Genomic DNA, 20,518 nt, shown 5'->3' on the forward strand with positions numbered 1-20,518 from the left:
GGACGGCTGTGCGAGTTTCCAACAGAAAGAATTGGATCCATTCCCTGCACTGCCGCAAAGTACCGCCCGGATTGGTGGAGCCCGCTGTACTGACCGATCAACGAGAGATTCTGACCACAGAAAAAGGCCGTGCTGTGGAATCGAACGACGCTGAGGAGCTCTTTCCGGACCACGCGACTCCTGGAGGAAGGCGATATCATCTGAGGCCAAGAAAGTGAATCCTTCAGTATCGGGACATGTTGTCAGAACGGCCCTTGGGTTAGTGAAACGGAGAGCCAGTGAGGCAAGGGGGGGGGGATCAGCCCTGCATTAGTGTAGCGACACCCGTCTTGGCCCGTTGGTGACGAAATCGACCGCTGCCCAAGGGGAAGAGTTCTGACAAACCCTTAGTTTCAGGAAGATATTGGTTTCCTATTTTGACATGGAGAAAAAGAAGATCCTTTGTGCAATAGGTTTTATGCTCACAGTAGCTATTGTTGGAATAACCACATGGTTTGTGGAGAATGTGACTCCTGCCCGAGAGTTGCTTGTGTTGACCACTCCAGTGCCTGCGGAGCACTATTTCTATACCCTTCCGTATCAAGAATTGAAGCATCGTCAGTCCTATTTGAATAACACTTTCATCCAGATGTTACATCATACCCATGTTGCCACCAATGCTACGAACTGTTGGATATGTGGTATGATGCCAGCCCATCAGAAGAAGCGAGGAACGCCATTCATACCTCTTCCTTTCTCTCATAATGGCTCTTGTAGAGCATGGTACACTTTGCTTTTTGCCACTCGGAAACCCACAGTGGGACGATTACTCTTCAGACTCAATAAAGAATGTCATCAGGATAAAGATGGATATCCGCAAGCGAATGGGACAATTTGGGAATGGGAAGAGTATCGACCAGACAATGAATCGATTCCATATGTTTTCACGAACACCAGAGACACTGTGGGAAAAGACAGATTTGTGATTCAAGTAGCACAAGCTCAAGCGGACCTGTGTGTCCAAAGTGTGGGTTATATTCCTGTCGGTGTTGGCGATTGTATTACCATATTAAACATCGATGGATTGAATAACAGTACTTTCTTAGCATCCCATAATACGTACTTTGTGTGTGGAACTAAAGGTTATTATCGTTTGCCAGCCGGTTGGTCTGGAGTATGTTATGTATCATTTTTGTTACCTCCTGTATTTCTGGCACCTGCATCCTATCATAAGGATTTAAAGTTGTTAAATAATGTGACTGTAAATAGGTATAAACGTACTTTATCAATTGATGATGTGGATCAGACTGACACCAGTTTACAGCAGTATATCGACTTCAATCTAGGATTGTTTTTCTTCGTTGGAGCTGCCCTAAATAGTAGGAAAGTTCGAAGATTAACACGAGTGGTAGAGGCTGTGACAAACCAAACCGCTGCTGCTCTTGGGAATCTTACGGAAGAATTACAGATTACCAGAATTGTTGCATTGCAGAATCGTATGGTGTTAGATGTTATGTTAGCTGATCGAGGTGGAGCTTGTAAAATTATCGGAAGCAGTTGCTGTGTTTTTATTCCTGATCACACACCTTCAGTCTATAATGCAATTAACAGGTTGCATAAAATTGCAGCTGAAATCCATACAGAAAACGGCACTTGGTCCTTTTCCGGATGGTTTTGGGCATTGATCACTGCTTGGGGTTGGAAGGTTTTGACTGGTCTCTGCATAATTATAGCAGTTCTGTTTTCTTGCTGTATCTGTGTTCAATGTGGTCCCTTGCTCTGTTCCGTATGTGTATCATTTTGTATCCCCGATAAGAAAGCTATTGCCAATGTCACTTATCAGAAACGTTTAGCTAAGGAAGTAGAAGAAATGATGATAATCGATATATATGATGACTATTCTAACAAGCCGGATGTCTTCAGTAAATGCTGAAAGGGTCGTCTGTTGTAAATTGCAACTTTCGATGTGTTTAAGCATTTACTAAAGACATGAACTCTCCTCCCTTACAGATGTTCCTTTTGTTATGTTGACTGAAGTCTGGACTCCATTTTGTATTGTTATGTCTCCACGTGCTCAGCACGAGAAGAGTCTTATCTTTGTGTTAGTTGCTCTTGTAATCTGCCTAGTAACAGTCTATAAATAGTTCCTTTGTCCGTCTGGCGCATGCCCAGACTTGACCACATCTGTTATCAGTTAGTCCTTGCTTGACCATGTTTTCGCGGGCTTAAGGAGTATGTCAGCTCCGCCCACATATCGATCTTGTATTGCAAATGTCCATAAAAGGTAACATTCCTCATCTCATGTCGTATCCTCCCACTTATGAGCCTCTCTGTTGTGTATAAAAGGGGACCGTGTATGCAAGTTCTTTGTGCTACTCTATGCAATACTGAAGGGTATTGTATGGATTGTAGGACCACCCTTAAGGGTTAATAAACCGTGTTTTTGTACTTTGCAGTTTCCGTGCCAACTTCCTTATAGGTTTCTTTACAGGAGAGCGAACCCTTGTGTCCTGCGGGCCTAGCTGGGGCCTGTACTCATCAGCATGATTCAAGTTGTTAGTCAAGAAATCTTGTATCTTGGCACTCACTACACTTGTCAACATGTCTTCATGTTTTCAATGCTTGACTTTGATGTTTTGTTGTGAAGGACAATAATGTGCCTGCATGACAGATGTCTCCCACGGAAGTGCACAAGAAACCACCTTTACACTTTCAGGGGACACACGCTGGCACATTTTATAGAAAGGCACAGTTCGAATAACACTTTTTTTCAGATTATACATATCCATGTTCCCACAGTGTTTTGGAATTTGGGTAAGTCCTTGGTTGTTGCTGATACCAACTTACGAGTGTCAAGTCATCCAGACCGCCGTGGGGCCATGTTTATGTACTTACTGAAACCCAATTTCTTTCTAACAGTGGCTTATTTGAATAAGGCTGGCAGCTCATACAATGACTGTCTAAATGTAGTTTTGTGTGCACCTCCTTGTGTGACTTCTTTTATACAGGCACATGTGTGTTCTGTTCACAAAGTGGCACATTCACACATTCTAAACATGTAGATTGTGTAAAGTGTTGTGATTCCCAAGGGATCACAATGTATTTCGTTTGGGTTTCCAAAGTACTCACAGGTCTCTGATTGTGGGGACACCTTCAGCATTGCGGTCTGTTTTTTAGCCTTGGGTGCACCAATACTGTTTCGTTCACAGTAAACAAGAGGTGACATGCCTTCATAGTATTGCTGTGCTCAACTGTTCCCAAACACTAGCTTCTCAGTATAATTCGATATCAAGTTATTTGCTGTTGTGTCCTATTTTTCCTTGTTTCCAAGTGGCATGGTGGGTCAACTAACTGGGGAGTGCAGGGCTTACATATGTGCGGAGTAATCTAGATGTTACTCATGATGCATTTCCTTATATGCACTGTGACCTATTTTGTTTGGACTCATGTGTCAGATGTATACAGGTGACTGATTATTTGCTGTATCTTCACCTTGCCCACAGCATCATCGGAGGACACCGAGGGAGACACCTGCACGGACCTGGAGGAGGGATCCAGCACCGGTGCCACCACTGCTGGCGAGTCTGTGGGAGCAAATGGCACGGAGGGCGAGGGGAGTCAGGCAGAGGACCTGTCTGGTGGCGACACCGACTACGACGCTGACGGGTCCGAGACTGAACTCCTCGAGGGGGCGGAGGCTGCTACAACACCTGGCAGCAGCACAACATCTGTCACCGCCTCCTCCATTCCCATCACCGCCCTCCCAGTTGCTCCGGTCCCTTCTGTCCGTGCAGGGCACCACCATGTCTCCTTTGTGCCAGGCACCGCACCCCCTGCCCCCCCTGCTGCCCTCACTGCAGAGTCTGTGGACATTCAGCGGCAGTTGCAGGTTGGAGAGACATCGATGCTGAATGTCCTCCATGGCCACACCACACTGCTGACACAGATGGTGTCGTTCATGGAGGGCATGTCAGCCGCGATGTCTGACCAACAGATGTTGCTGAGGTCCATGGACTCTTCACTGGCGGCAGAAGTGACTCTCCTGCAGCGCTTCGTTCCCCCCTACCTCTGCACCATCCACACTTCCCACTCCCATGCCTGTGTCATGCACACCCAGACATTCCCAAGCACGCACCCCACCAGACAGAGGCAGCACACAAACATGTAAGAGCAAGCACACACCTCCTGGCACGCACACTCAGGGGGATAAAAGCACACCCACTGGGTCTGGGGCACACAGGCATACACGCAGCCCCAGTCTGAGTCCGCATGCCTCACTACCCAGTCCCTCCAAAGGCACTCCCCTTAGCTCCCCTGCCACACAGTCAGAAAAGGAGAGCTACTTGGCTGTGCTGGGCCTCAGCCCCACTGAGTCACCAGCCCGCAAACGGGCAAGGTACTCCCCGGGTAGGGGAGTTGATTCCCCCCCTGTCCACCCCCTCCCCCAGTAGCGCTGCACCCCATCCCTCCGACCCCCCCCTCCTTTGTGCCTGTGGTTTCTTCCGGTGCAGGGGATATTCTGGATGCCCTGGCAGAAAAATGCAGCGCCGAGCTCACCTCCACCTTTGGCGCTGCCCCACCCCCTGTGGTGGAGGTGTCCAGCCCTGCACCCACCACACCTACCCTTACATCTCCTGTCCCTGCGGTGCCTGGTCCTTCCCCACATGATGCCCCCCCCCGTCGATGAACCTGAGGGTTCTAATGTGCAGGCAAGCTAGGGGAGACACGTGCCCATGTGTCCCCCCAAGGACTTCTATTCTGGACTGGCCATTGGCATTTGGATATTGTGTTCTTGAAAAAATGATCTTATGCTGATTAAAGCATTTTCTTTTGACTTTGAACACTATTGCATTTCAGGTATTGATGTTGGTGCTGATGCTCCGGGAGTTGGGGTTGTGGTAAAGTGGTATGTTTCGGGCAAAGGTTCGAGCCTGATGGTCATGAGGTGGCCCATGGGATCTGCGTGCCATCACAAGGTCTCTGCAAAGGATCTTTGGTCGTGTGTGTTATTTGTTTTTTGAGACATTGTACCAAGGAGTGTCCCTTCCTCCGTGGCACCTGACATCTTCCCTGCAGAGAGTTGCACAATTGTTGTGCTGACCTGTGTATACATTGCCTTTGTTGGTGACGGATCCCTTCAACTATGGCCATGCCTGCTCAGCAATGTCTCCGGCTGCATCGTCTGTGCCATCCTTGCTAGTCACTGTACTTGTGTATTGAGTATGCTCCCATGCCTTCATGGAGAAATTCTCCCTTTTCCGCACTATGCATGTGTGTAATCCCAGCCTAGCACACATATGGTACTTGTTCTGCAGGGAATTTGGGCACCTGACTGACAATTGTGGGCATTGTATCTGTGGGAACTCCACCCTATTCCTTCCATGAGAGACAACATCTTGGTGGCTGTCCCAGCACCTGTACATTCCTATCAGTCCTGGGATGTGCGTGACAGTGTGTATTCCCTTTGGCTCTCTTAGTTTAGTAGGCTTTGACATGACTATACAGTCTTGTGGCATGATCTCTGTGTGTGTATTGTGCTGCATCCGCCAGGGATGGGTATGCATGTGTCATTTGTCCTCACACCCACATGTGGTGTGTCATGCAGTGGGGGAAAGACATCCATCCTCATGGGAGTGGGACACTGCTGTCAGTGATATGTTGTTATGGCACTATCAACATAGTCGAAAATTAGGGATGCGTGCATACACCCATGGAGTTGTGGTCATCTGATAATGATGTACACACCCCCATGTCTCTGTCCACTGCTGGGAGTGATAGACACCCACCCCTCACATGTCTCTGTCCACTGCTGGTATTCCTCTGCACCCACCCCTCACATGTCTCTGTCCACTGCTGGGAGTGATAGGCACCCACCCCTCACATGTCTCTATCCACTGCTGGTATTCCTCTGTACTCACCCCTCACATGTCTCTGTCCACTGCTGGGAGTACTCTGCACCCACCCCTCACATGTCTCTGTCCACTGCTGGGAGTGATAGGCACCCACCCCTCACATGTCTCTGTCCACTGCTGGGAGTGATAGGCACCCACCTCTCACATGTCTCTGTCCACTGATGGGAGTGATAGGCACCCACCCCTCACATGTTTCTGTCCACTGCTGGGAGTGATAGGCACCCACCCCTCACATGTCTCTGTCCAATGCTGGTATTCCTCTGCACCCACCCCTCACATTTCTCTGTCCACTGCTGGGTGTGATAGGCACCCACCCCTCACATGTCTCTGTCCACTGCTGGGAGTGATAGGCACCCACCCCTCACATGGCTCTGTCCACTGCTGGGAGTGATAGGCACCCACCCCTCACATGTCTCTGTCCACTGATGGGAGTGATAGGCACCCACCCCTTACATGTCTCTGTCCACTGCTGGTATTCCTCTGCACCCACCCCTCACATGTCTCTGTCCACTGCTGGTATTCCTCTGCACCCACCCCTCACATGTCTCTGTCTACTGCTGGGAGTGATAGGCACCCACCCCTCACATGTCTCTGTCCACTGCTGGGAGTGATAGGCACCCACCCCTCACATGTCTCTGTCCACTGCTGGGAGTGATAGGCACCCACCCCTCACATGTCTCTGTCCACTGCTGGGAGTCCTCTGCACTCACCCCCATGTCTCTGTCCACTGCTGGGAGTCCTCAGAACCCACCCCCATGTCTCTGTCCACTGCTTTGAGTACTCTGCACCCACCCCTCACATGTCTCTGTCCACTGCTGGCAGTGATAGGCACCCACCCCTCACATGTCTCTGTCCACTGCTGGCAGTGATTGGCACCCACCCCTCACATGTCTCTGTCCACTGCTGGGAGTGATAGGCACCCACACCTCACATGTCTCTGTCCACTGCTGGTATTCCTCTGCACCCACCCCTCACATGTCTCTGTCCACTGCTGGAAGTGATAGGCACCCACCCCCATGTCTCTGTCCACTGCTGGGAGTGATAGTCACCCACCCCTCACATGTCTCTGTCCACTGCTGGGAGTGATAGGCACCCACCCCTCACATGTCTCTGTCCACTGCTGGGAGTCCTCTGCACCCACCCCATGTCTCTGTCCACTGCTGGGAGTCCTCTGCACCCACCCCCATGTCTCTGTGCACTGCTGGGAGTACTCGGCACCCACCCCTCACATGTCTCTGTCCACTGCTGGCAGTGATAGGCACCCACCCCTCACATGTCTCTGTCCACTGCTGGGAGTGATAGGCACCCAACACTCACATGTCTCTGTCCACTGCTGGTATTCCTCTGCACCCACCCCTCACATGTCTCTGTCCACTGCTGGTATTCCTCTGCACCCACACCTCACATGTCTTTGTCCACTGCTGGGAATCCTAGGCAGCCACCCACCCACCCACCCGCACCCTTGGTGCAGTACACTGCTGTCCGAGGCATACACCCCCCCAATATACTGGTTATATGCTGCACCAGGCCCTAAGCCAACATTCGTGGCGTGTGTACGCCTTGTATCACAAATGTACTGGTGCCCTAGGGGTACGGGTGATGCGGTCCGTACCCCCACATTCATAGGTTGGGTACATTCCGTACCACGCGTACCCCTACATCACCACTACAATGGTGGTACGGACCGTACCCATGCCCTCAGAGCGTGGGTACGGTCCGTACCACGCATACCCCTACATCACCACTACAATGGTGGTACGGACAGTACCCACACCCTCAGAGTGTGGGTACGGTCCGTACCACGCATACCCCTACATCACCACTACAATGGTGGTACGGACCGTACCCATGGACTCAGCGCATGGGTACGGTCCATACCACCATTGTAGTGGTGATGTAGGGGTACGCGTGGTATGGACCGTACCCATGGACTCAGCGCGTGGGTATGGTCTGCACCACCATTGTAGTGGTGATGTAGGGGTAAGCGTGGTACGGACTGTACCCACGCCCTCAGCGCGTGGGTACGGTCCGTACCACCATTGTAGTGGTGATGTAGGGGTACGCTTGGTACGGAGCGTACCCACACCCTCAGAGCGTGGGTATGGTCCGTACCACCATTGTAGTGGTGATGTAGGGGTATGCGTGGTACAGACCATACCCACGGTCTGAGGGCGTGGGTACGGTCCATACCACGCGTACCCCTACATCACCACTACAATGGTGGTATGGACCGTACCCACAGCCTCAGAGCGTGGGTACGGTCCGTACCACCATTGTAGTGGTGACGGGTATGCGTAGACGTCCACTTCCGTTGTGGCGGTATGCAGGGATTGGTGGACACACCCCCCGAAGTGACCAGACCCTGGAGGTAATGTATGTACAGGATATATTTTTTGTAAATTGGGAAGGGGTTATGTTTCCTGCCCCTCGCCCCCCCCCCCCTTTGCCCCTGGGTGTTGTTCTGACCTTCTGCGGCGTGCGCGGCGGTTTCGGTGCACCAGGTCATACCGGTGCTCCTTCTTTGCGTCGTCCTCAATTTCCCAGGAGTTTTTGGCTGCCGTAAAAAATTAGCCGTGTGGGGTGATGTAGGTACGAATCGTACTTGCTGGTCCGTAAAACGCTGCCTGACTCCATCCGGACGTCACCTACGCGATGTCCGGATCAGCTTTGTAAGGAGGATTTCCCGGCTACGAGTCGTATGGAGAATACGCTCCGTACGACCATTCGTACCCGGGTTTTACAGGATCGGATTCGGCACCCTAGTGTTTGTAATTACAACTATTTTTATTACTTTTTATTACTGATGTTTAAATAATAATCTTATTTCTAAATATTCTGTTTATTTTATGTGTGTATATTATACATTTTATATATTTTGTTATATTAGAATTATATTTTTGTAAAATGTAATATTATTTTTAAGGTTGGTATATGTTTTAAAGTTAATATAGAGTATAGTAGTTAAAGTTCAAAATACCAATTTTCATATGATGTTATGGTCTTCAATATTTTTTTGGCGACTGTACATACAAAGTATGCAAAGTTGATTTTTGTGTCCTCAGTATTTTTTTGCCACCAATATTTTTGACGGCGATATTTTATAATACAACCCAATGGAGATTTAGGGGCCGATTAGGATGGCAGTCGGAAAACCACCCCGACCGCCATGGAAGCCGAAAACAAATGCTCGCCGGTACCGTGGAAAAACTGGCGGCCAAATTAGGATCATCCGCCAAAAAACACCGACCGCGGCGGGGCCAAGAAAAAACACCCTTAGCGGGCGTAGATGGCCAAAATCCATCCGCGGTGGTCGGATACGCAGCGGAAAAACACCAACCCGCCGCAAGCATAGCAGAGACACCGCACGGGAAATTAGGATATTCCCGATGGTCCCGCAATACGTTCTGCTGTTTCCGACCGCTGCGGTCGCACACTGGGATGAATGGGAGCACCAGTGGAAGAGCTGCAGCATAGCCACCGCTGTGGACGATCCGTGAAAAATATGGCGGACAAAGCAAAAACCCACAATAAGGCCAAAAAGTGCACACAGCAAACTAGCCATGCCCCACAAAAACACAAAACACACCCCAATGACACAACCACATGGCAAAAAGAAAAATACAATTCCCAGGACAACACACACACCACACCTGACAGCAATACACCATTTGGACACACCCACATAGCTGAGTATAAAACCAGCACCTTCTCTGACCACAATCCTTTGCAATACTCCAGGAGAGAAAGGACATACACCTCAGCTTAAAGGAGCGGCAAAGAACACAACATCACTAGCCACACCACACACAGCACCACCACCATTTCCACACCTGCACCGCTAACCCCCCTGCACCAACACACCCACCATGCCCCCTGTCCCACAGCCTAGCAAGATGGATCCCTCCCCCCACCCCACTCAGAAGCATGTGTCAGCCATTACACAACCCACATCAAACTCACAGGTAGGTAGCCATCTTCACAGTGAGGGTGTTTGGGGGTGGGAGGCCTGTACCACTACTCCCACCATGCCCCCTGTCCCACACTTCAGCAGGATGGAGCACTCCCCCACCTAGAAGCATGTGGCATCCATTGCATTGTTCACCTCCAGCTACCAGGTAGGTAGCCATCTTCCCTGGGAGGGTGTATGGGGGTGGGAGGTCTGTACCACTAATCCCACCATGCCCCCTGGCCAACACCTCAGCAGGATGGAGCAGTCCCTAACCCAGAAGCAGTTGGAAGCAATTGCAGTACACCAAACAAACTAACAGGTAGGTAGCCATCTTCACAGTGAGGGTGTTTGGGGGGTGGGAGGCCTGTACCACTACTTCCACCATGCCCCCTGTCCCACACCTCAGCAGGATGGAGCACTCCCCCACACAGAAGCAGTTGGAAGCCATTGCAGTACACCAAACAGACTAACAGGTAGGTCGCCATCTTCACAGTGAGGGCGTTTGGGGGTGGGAGGCCTGTACCACTACTCCCACCATGCCCCCTGTCCCACACTTCAGCAGGATGGAGCACTCCTCCACCCAGGAGCATGTGGCATCCATTGCATTGTTCACCTCCACCTAACAGGTAGGTAGCCATCTTCCCTGGGAGGGTGTATGGGGGTGGGAGGCCAGCACTACAATTCCCACCATGCCCCCGTCCCACAGCCTAGCAAGATGGAGCCCTCCCCACAGCCCACCAAGAAGCATGTGTCAGCCATTACATTACTCTCATCAAACTAACAGATAGGTAGCCATCTTCCCTGGGAGGGTGTCTGAGGTTGGGAGGCCTGTACCACTACTCCCACCATGCCCCTTGGCCCACACCTCGTCAGGATGGAGCATTCCCCCACCCAGAAGCATTTGGAAGCCATTGCAGTACACCAAAGAAAATTACAGGTAGTTAGCCATCTTCACAGTGAGGGTGTTTGGGGTGGGAGGCCTGTACTACTACTCCCACCATGCCCCCTGTCCCACACCTCAGCAGGATGGAGCACTCCCCCACCCAGAAACATTTGGAAGCCATTGCATTACACCAAACAAAATAACAGGTAGGTAGCCATCTTCGCAGTGAGGGTGTTTGGGGGTGGGAGGCCTGTACCACTACTCCCACCATGCTCCCTCTCCCACACCTCAGCAGGATGGAGCACTCCCCCACGAAGAAGCATGTGGCATCCATTGCATTGTTCACCTCCACCTAACAGGTAGGTAGCCATCTTCCCTGGGAGGGTGTATGGGGGTGGGAGGCCAGCACTACAACTCCCACCATGCCCCCTGTCCAACAGCCTAGCAAGATGGAGCCCTCCCCCACCCCACCGAGAAGCATGTGCCAGCCATTATCTTACCCTCATCAAACTAACAGGTAGGTAGCCATCTTTCCTGCGAGGGTGTTGGGGGTGAGAGGCCTGTACCACTACTACCACCATGCCCCCTGTCCCACACCTCAGCAGGATGCAGCACTCTCCCACCCAGAAGCAGTTGGAAGCCATTGCAGTACACCAAAAAAACTTACAGGTAGGTAGCCATCTTCACAGTGAGGGTGTTTGGGGGTGGGAGGCCTGTACCACTACTCCCACCATGCCCCTGTCCCACACTTCAGCAGGATGGAGCACTCGCCCACCCAGAAGCATGTGGCATCCATTGCATTGTTCACCTCCACCTAACAGGTAGGTAGCCATCTTTCCTGGGAGGGTGTATGTGGTGGGAGGTCTGTACCACTAATCCCACCATGCCCCCTGGCCTACAACTCAGCAGGATGGAGCACTCCCCCCCCCGAAGCAGTTGTAAGCCATTGCAGTACACCAAACAAACCTCAGGTAGATAGCCATCTTCCCTGGGAGGGTGTATGTGGGTGGGAGACATGTACCACTACTGCCACCATGCATCCTTGTCCCCCAGTACAGCAAGATGGAGCTCTCCATACCACCCAGATGCATGTGGCATCTAATGGCCCACCTCAAACAAACTAACAGGTAGGTAGTCATATTAGTCTGTCTTGTGACACCACTGAGCAGGATGTAAGCCTCCACCACGCACACACAGATGTGTCACATAACAAAGCCAAATGTGAGCACCTAACAGGTAAGTAGTCAGTACGTGCACCCACCCATTTGTCACTAAAGAAATGGTGCCATCTGACAACACCAGCCCTCTCATTGCACAAATATGCACACCGGCCCCATTGCCACGCACAGTGTGCACACAGGTAAGCAAAGGAAACTGTCACAGCTACCAAAGTGTGACACACAAATGCACATGTAGAAGAAAGTCTGGGCACAATCAATCACAGCATCTATTGACATGTGCAGTGCCATGGGGCCAGAGCAACATGGACCATTCGATAAATAAGAAAGCATTTCTGGTGGTACAAATCAAGATATGCACATGACAGGACAAAGGTATGCAGGAGATGACAATGGCCAGTCCATGGCCAGATGTGACGTCTGCCAGGTCAGACAAATCAACAGAGTCCTCTATGAAATAACTTGGTGTGCCAGTCCCTAGATGGCAACAGGTCCCTGTAAACATAAACTATGCATGTGGCGCATGGTATGCATTGACACCTCACACCATGGACAAGTAATGCATGTACCACTGCATGATGTCAGGAGGCACAGTAGTGCACATAGAAAACAATGTGATGATCAGTCAATTGTGTAGTGTACAAACAGTGAATGACACACAGCTAACACAAAGCTTGCGGGGTGCACTACAATGACCATTTCCCATCTGACCCACAGGTGACCAAGAACTCACTGCAGAGGACAACATCAGCAACCTGCAGAGCCAGTCTCCCCCTCCCGGTACATGGACTCTCGGATGTTGACTCCCAAGATTCTCTGGACGATGAGCTCAAAGCCGGCCCATCTGGTGTGCCAGGGAGAAACAGATCCCGGGACCCTTCGTCCCCCCACCACATCTGCTGCAATAACAACTGCACTGCAGACCCCTGCTGTTACGGCCTGTGCGTCCACCACCACCACCACCACCATTGCTGCCTGCAACACCCTCCCTGTCCCAGAGGATGACCACCCCACACCACCGACTGAGGAGGGCAGGGAGAGGATGCGGGTGCCCACAGTGGTGAGGCAACAGGTCCGTGGCAGCAGGGTAGGTGGGAGGGAAAGGGTCACCCACAGACACCAAGAGGCTGGGACCCAATCCCTGGACCACATCACTAGAGCCCTTGGCGCATATTAACAGGCCCAGGGACGAACGGGCCGGTCAGACGAACTGTTACGTGAGCTCATCCTGCTGATGAGGTCCATTGACACCCACATGGGACAAATTGTGGACCTCTTGGGCCAGCAAGTGGTGGTACTGAGGGACAGACGTGCACCACAACCAACACCTCCACCTCCCTCTGGTGGGCCGCAGGATGACAGTTCACCATCCACCTCTGCACCCACAGAGAGGGGTGAGTCCTCAGATCCCACTGGCCCTACAGCAGGGCCCCCCATGCCAAGCGACGAAGCGGCCGTCCTAAGAAAACCCTGGGAGTATGTGGAGGCAAAGCACCCGCGAAACGCCAGTCACTGAGCCAGCCATGATGGCAACCCTCTTCACCACTGCATTGACTTTTTGGACTGTCCTTCCCCACACTGCCTTGTGAATGGCATCTGTCTGTTGGACTGGGTCACCACATCAATGTGGTAACTACTCGATTATCTCATTTACCATAACTGTCAACTCACAGCTCCACCACTACCTCAATGGAAATGTACATCTCCCCTCACATGTCACCATTGAAAATACAAAATGCTTACACACATGTTGTTGTGTCTGCTCCGTCTATATTGCAGGATGTACAGTCTTCAACATGATCACAATGTACCAGGAGTATGGACTGTATGTAGGCAGGGAGAATTTGAAGGCACCTAGGGAAACACAGCAGAACAACATTCACTGGTCTGGATGTGGCATCACAGACATCACAAAACACCTAACATCAAGATAAGCCAACATGCACACGTCACAATGGGCAACAAGTGTCAACATACACATCCTGTAGATGTTCCTAAATGACCTGTCCTAGAAACATTGCCAACCACCGTTGAGTCTACAACTGGCTGCTGTTACAATTCGCTCATACCCCTACACGACAACAGCAACATCATCAGACAATGGGTACGTTGTACATTGTCACCCACCTTCAAGTGAAGCAGCGGGTAAGGAGCTGTTAACGCAGGTCAACACCTTCCTTCTCTCCACTGTCCTCATCACTGGACACAGGTTGGTTTGCAGACGGGGGCCTTGGGTCCTCATTATCATCCAGGAGCAGGGGAATCTCCTTGCGAATGTCTAGGTTGTGGAGCGTGCAGCATGCCATTACAATCTGACACACCTTCCCGGGCGAATATGCCAGTGCACCTCCGGTCTTATCCAGGCAGTGATTTGAGCAGACCAAAAATACGCTCCACCACACAACGTGTCGTCCCCTTTTTTTTTTTAAACAAACTTTATTAGGTTTATAATTCCAATCAGTAATACAAAATACATCTTGGTCGCTACCCCCCTCCAATATTCTTCTGGGTCAATTGCTTATGGATAATTAGTACACTTCCACGCTCCCCTCTATCCTGGTCTCTAAAGGTCATAATCGTGGGACCAGGGGTACATTGTCTAATATTCAACACATCCCATAATATGCCACATCAATAGTTCCAACAAAACTTGGACTAAACTAACTACCCCCCCCCCCCTCCCTTCAGGTATGTCACATCCAGTGAGTCTCAGGAACTATCAAGCTCTATGGAAAAGGTGCAGTCAGTGGATACCAAGTCATAAACAATTCAAGTGTGTGCAGGGCACCACTCCGATCTCATTCAACCTATACTAATGGAATATGGTCGGGCAAGAGCATCTGCGTGCAGTAAGGGGCTCCCAATTCTGCTTCATCATTGCTCATAGCTTCCGGGTCTCTCAATAATCCCACCAAGTGTTCCCACGCTCTAGCTGCCTCTAGCGCCCTCTACGACGTGTCCTCCCATGGGCCTCATTGTAGCGGACTTCAGCCGGGGTCCTGGGATTCCGCAGTGGGCTCAACAACCAGGGACGGTTTGGATATGCAGAGTCACCTAGGTATGACAAACACAAATAGACATTGCAATGTCGCTGAGGTAGAGGGCAGCAGGTCACACACCCAGCACGCCATACAACTAGGCATACTCACTCACAATCCATGCACGTCAGGAAGCAGATTAGCCATCAGCTGGGGCACAGTGCTGTTTCGCAGGATGTAGGAGTCATGGGCTGAGCCTTGGAATTTGGCACACATGTGGGAGATGATCATATCTGCCAGGCACACCACTTGCACATTTATGGAGTGGTAATGTTTCCGATTCCTGTAAATGTTCTCACTTGCCTGTGGTGGCACAAGCCCGACATGGGTGCAATCAATGGCCCTAACAGCATGGGGGATGTGTCCAAGGGGATATAACTCTCCCTTCACAGCTGCCAATTCAGGACCCCTGGGAAAATGGATATATCTGTCCTTGTATATCATCATGGTGGACAGAACATCACGCAGCACCATGCTGAACATCGGTTGTGACATCCCACCAGCGCTGGCCACTGTCTGCTGGAACGATCCAGTGGCAAGAAAATGCAGAGCCGCCATCACCTTATAATTTGGGGTGAAAGCTGTTGGATATGTCCTGCGAGGCTACAGGTGGGGCTCCAACATATCACAATGGGTTTTTAGGGTGGCTCTATCCAGACCGCATTTCTGGATGATCGCCGCATCCTCCATGTCCTCCAGCACTGTCAAGTGACGAATCAGATTTGGCCTCCTCCTAGTTGAGATGAAAGCGGACACAAGTCAATGCAATACATCATGAGATGGGCACAGCATCTCACGTTCTGGATGACACAATGACAACAATGACTGCCATCAAAATTGAGTTACAGACCAGCTTACAGGTAGGGACACCTACAGCTACACAAATGGCATACCTGTCAACTTACACAAAACAAGTACCTCAAACACCACCTTGGTCAATGTGAATGCACATAGGGATATGGCCACATTTACCATGGGCACGCCTGGGAGTATAGCATCCAGCATATGTGTAACAAATCAACCCCACTGTCTTATGCCTATCTGCTGTCCCTGACACACCTTCATGCGTCATGTGAACCTGGCACACATCCACAACATAATGACCACAGTCGGAGCAGAAATGACGATTGTGTGCATGATCACACATAAGAGGACATGCAAAAAAGATCATCATTCATTGAGACGGACATTACTGTGATATTCACTGCACCTAAACACATTGACATGTGTACACATTGTAGAGTCCAGTACAACACGGTCCTGCCTACACGACCATCAAATTCATAAGGTACATGTGAGGGAGTACAGGCCAATCAATGAAATCACATACACAAACATGGCATGTGTAGTCACCAGTAGAGTAAATGGAACATTGGCATCTTGTGCACAATGATGTGCCATTGACCATGTGGACACTGTGCACTGTTGATTTTTGCCAGATGGCCATTGTCATTGTATGGCACCCATATCGCGGTAGCCACCACCTGGCCCCAGCGGTGTGTCACCAGCATCCCCCATTCACACAAGTGTGGTACTGATAGGCATGGAGACATGCCCAAATGGCGGTGGGCATGCTCCGCCACCCAAATCACGGTGCCTCGTGTCAATGTATGGCACCCATATCATAGTAGCTACCGCCTGGCCCCAGCGGTGTGTCACCAGCACCCCATTCACACAAGTGCAGTACTGATAGGCATGGAGACATGCCCAAATGGCGGTGGGCATGCTCCACCGCCCAAATCGCGGTGCCTCGTGTCACTGTATCGCACCCATATCGCGGTAGCTACCACATGGCCCCAGCGGTGTGTCACCAGCACCCCCCATTCACACAAGTGCGGTAGTGATAGGCATGGAGACATGCCCAAATGGTGGTGGGCATGCTCCGCCACCCAAATTGCGGTGCCTCGTGTCAATGTATGGCACCCATATCGCGGTAGATACCGCCTGGCCCCAACGGTGTGTCACCAGCACCCCCTATTCACACAAGTGCAGTACTGATAGGCATGGAGACATGCCGAAATGGCGGTGGGAATGCTCTGCCGCCAAAATCGCGGTAGCGCACACCGGGCCCCTGCGGTGTGTCACCGCCATGGAGCATGCCCTTACAGCTGATGGGAACCTTGATTTCGGTGGCTTGATGCAATTTTGAAAATCGCGGTAGGCGTGCTCCACCACCGTGGAGGTGGTCATTGGATGCATTTGAAAGATGCACCATCGCGGTAGCGCACACCGGGCCCCAGCGGTGTGTCACCGCCATGGAGCATGCCCTTACAGTCAATGGGAACCTTGATTGCGGTGGCATGATGCAATTTTGAAAATCGCGGTAGGCGTGCTCCGCCACCGTGGAGGCGGTCATTGGATGCATTTGAAAGAGGCAGACCTGGACCACCAATTGCTGCAGCTTGGCACCTTTGAAACGACCCCAGGAGGCTATATATGTGTTGGAGGGAGCCTCACATTTCCACTGCTCCCAGAGCCTGCTGCCAGAGACCCCTCACCTGCTGCTGCCTCCAGGGTCTGCTGCCAGAGACCCCTCACCTGCTGCTGCCTCCAGGCACTGCTGCCAGAGACCCCTCACCACCCAATTCCGCTGCTGTTTTCTCATGTCCACAGTGATGGCAAGGACAGAGAAGATCCGTGCCAGTCCCTTCACGAGCAAGGAGCTGAAGGTCCTGGTGGACGAGGTGCTCACACAGTACCCCAGGCTATATAGTGCCCCTCAACAGTGGGGGGGAGGGCGGGGGGGGCAAACATGTAGTTGGACTGATGCAGTATGTGCCTGAGAGTGTGCGGTTGTGCCATGCACTGCCTAACATGCTGTCTCCAGGGGGAAGGTGTGTGTACCCAATGCCACAGGTTTCCCTGCCTGCACATGTATGTATGAGTGGCCTGTGTTGTGTTGTCTTGTCAGCCATACAGTGACGCAGAAAGTTGTTCATGCAGGAGTCAGGACAGTGATTGCTTGGCTGAATGGCTGTGTGCGCCCCTCTTGTCCATCTCAGTGTGAGCCCAGCTGGCCTGCACAGTCCCCGCCCACAAAGACAAGGACACATCACTTCACTTACAGAGTGTTACATCAGTCTCTTCTCATTGCACTCCAGCTATGAGCCATCTCAGCACTGTAGATTGCACACGACCGGCCTTGTGATGCGGATTTTTGATTTGTGAGATCATGTCCCTCAATGTGACATCCATGACACAGTTATCTGCTCACAGGGCAGGGACATTGAGGGCTGCGCAGTCTTGTACACAGTGAGTCTACCCCCAAACACAAGTTGATATGTGATGTATGTGTTGCTCAACCCAAAAATGGACTGGAGATGCGGGCAGGCTACATAGGGGTTTCAGTGCTGGCATCCTGCATGTGTATGAGAAGTGCAGGGACTGTGTTGCCCCTCACACCTGCATGCATTTACATCAGCTTTCCCCATGCAGATGTACCATGTGAGATGTATTATAGTCTCTGTTAGACATATCATTGGATTTGTGATGAGTCTGTATCTTACTGCTATACTAATAGATGTCAGTACATAACACTGTGTCACTGATCATTTCCCCCTCTTGTCTCCCATACCTGCAGCTCAAGGAACACCAGCGAAAGGCTGTGTGGAGGGCGATTGAAGCCAAGGTGCGAGCTCTGGGGGTCTCAAACCGACGGCGCACCAACTGCCACAAGAGGTGGGACGACATCAGCTGGCTGGCAAAGAACGTGGCGGAGATGACCTTGGGGCTGCTTCCTCGCACTGGGCATTTGGCACGGCGCAGCATGACACCACTAATGGGCCGAATCTTGGCGGTGACACAGCCTGAGCTGGATGCACGTTTGAAGGAGCATCAGCAGCAAGTCAGGGGTGAGCATTCGGGGTGGGTGACTTTGGCTGGGAGTGGCTGCATGTGTACAGAGCCTTGCCAGCACTGGCCTATGTGATGTTGGTAGTGTGATGCACTGGCATGTACGTGGCTGCTGGGCTGGGTGCCAGTGTTACGCATTTGCCCTACCTGTACTTACAAAGGTAATTTGACTGCTGTGCATTCCCATTGCATTCTGAGTTGTGCTCTTCAGGTTTCTTCCGCATTGGGGTAGTCTGGGGAATCCCATGGGAGTGAATGGCAGTGTGCCCGATCTGACTGTGCCGTCATCAATGCGTCTATTGCATGCACCCAGATTTGGTAGGCCTAGACATCTGGCAACAATGTGCACCAGTCTTTGGGGCCCAAAGTACAACATGAGGGGTGGCATGGGCTCATGGCCAATGTGGAATGTCATGTTGTAGTTTGTGTCTGTGTTGTCCCCTCCTGTTCCATCCAGATCTGTCAGTGGCAACAAGTAGTGTGTCCCCATCATGTCCCTAGGTGTGCTCAGAGCTAGTTGAGTGTCTGGTTGAACGGAGCCACAAGCAGGGCATTGTGCTGTGTGGCCATCACTTGGCTCACTTATGCCTGAATTTCCAGTTACATGCACTGTTTGAGTCAATATAGTGAGTTAGCACAATGTGATTGCACAGGGTGGTGTACAACATGTAGATTTAGTCATCTTTTGTTATTCATTGCTTGCATATGTTTGTTCTGTTGCTGCCACTGACCTGACCCTACATTTCTCTCTCTCATGCAGCATCTTCTGTGGTCACAAAGGGACAGGAGACGGACACCAGCGGGGGTGAAACAAATACAACAGCTGCACAGGAGCCCAGTGACACAGATGTCACCAGAGCCTCAGAGGGGGACAGGAGTCTGCTGGAGGAATCCCAGCCTGAGACGCAAAGTACCACATCATCTGATGCCAGCGGGGATGCATCCATGTTGGCGGGCACAGGGAACGGGGACTCTGCATCATCTTCCACCACACAGCGGCCAGTTCCCACCCTCCCAGCCACTTCGTCTGGTGCTGCCTGTGTCCGCCTCAGTAAGAGGGGAAGAGTGTCCTTCGCCCTTGGCACCTCTGCCCTAGCCCCTGTCCCCCCTGCTGCCATCAGTGCTGAGTCTGTGGACCTTTTGCGCCAGCTGTATGTAGGCCAGACAGCTCTCCTCAATGCTTTCATTGACCACGACAAAAAATTGGCACAGGTGGTTGCTTTCATGGAGGGCATACATTCCGATGTGGGTGGGCTGCACCGGACTGTCCAGGCTTTGTCCTCCACAGTGATGTCAGCCCTTCAACAGGCACATACTCACAGTCCAGCTCCGGTCCCTTTGTCCACCCCCCTGGCATTGGCCACATCTGACGACAGTGACCACGGTCCACATACATCAAAGTCACGATACAGCACACGAAGCACACAGCAGCAGCAACCCAAGCGGTCCCGGGCGCAGACTCCATCCCCACAGAAGACCAAAGCCACCCCAGAGCGCAGAGAAAAAAGCCCGTCAGGCGACACTATGGGACAAAAAGCAAAGCAGCAGACGTCAGGCACACATGCCTCAGAGGCATCCCCATCCAAGGACTCTCCTATCCCTAAAGCATCTCGCAAAGAGAAGCATACAGTTTATGTGCCCACCGAGAAGGTGGTACATGCCAAGGGTACACCTAGGAAGGGCTCCAAGGCAGATTCACCCACCACCTCGACTCCCATTACAAGCCC

This window comes from Triturus cristatus, chromosome 10 (genome assembly GCF_964204655.1).
Source record: "Triturus cristatus chromosome 10, aTriCri1.1, whole genome shotgun sequence".
In the NCBI taxonomy this organism is placed as follows: domain Eukaryota; kingdom Metazoa; phylum Chordata; class Amphibia; order Caudata; family Salamandridae; genus Triturus; species Triturus cristatus.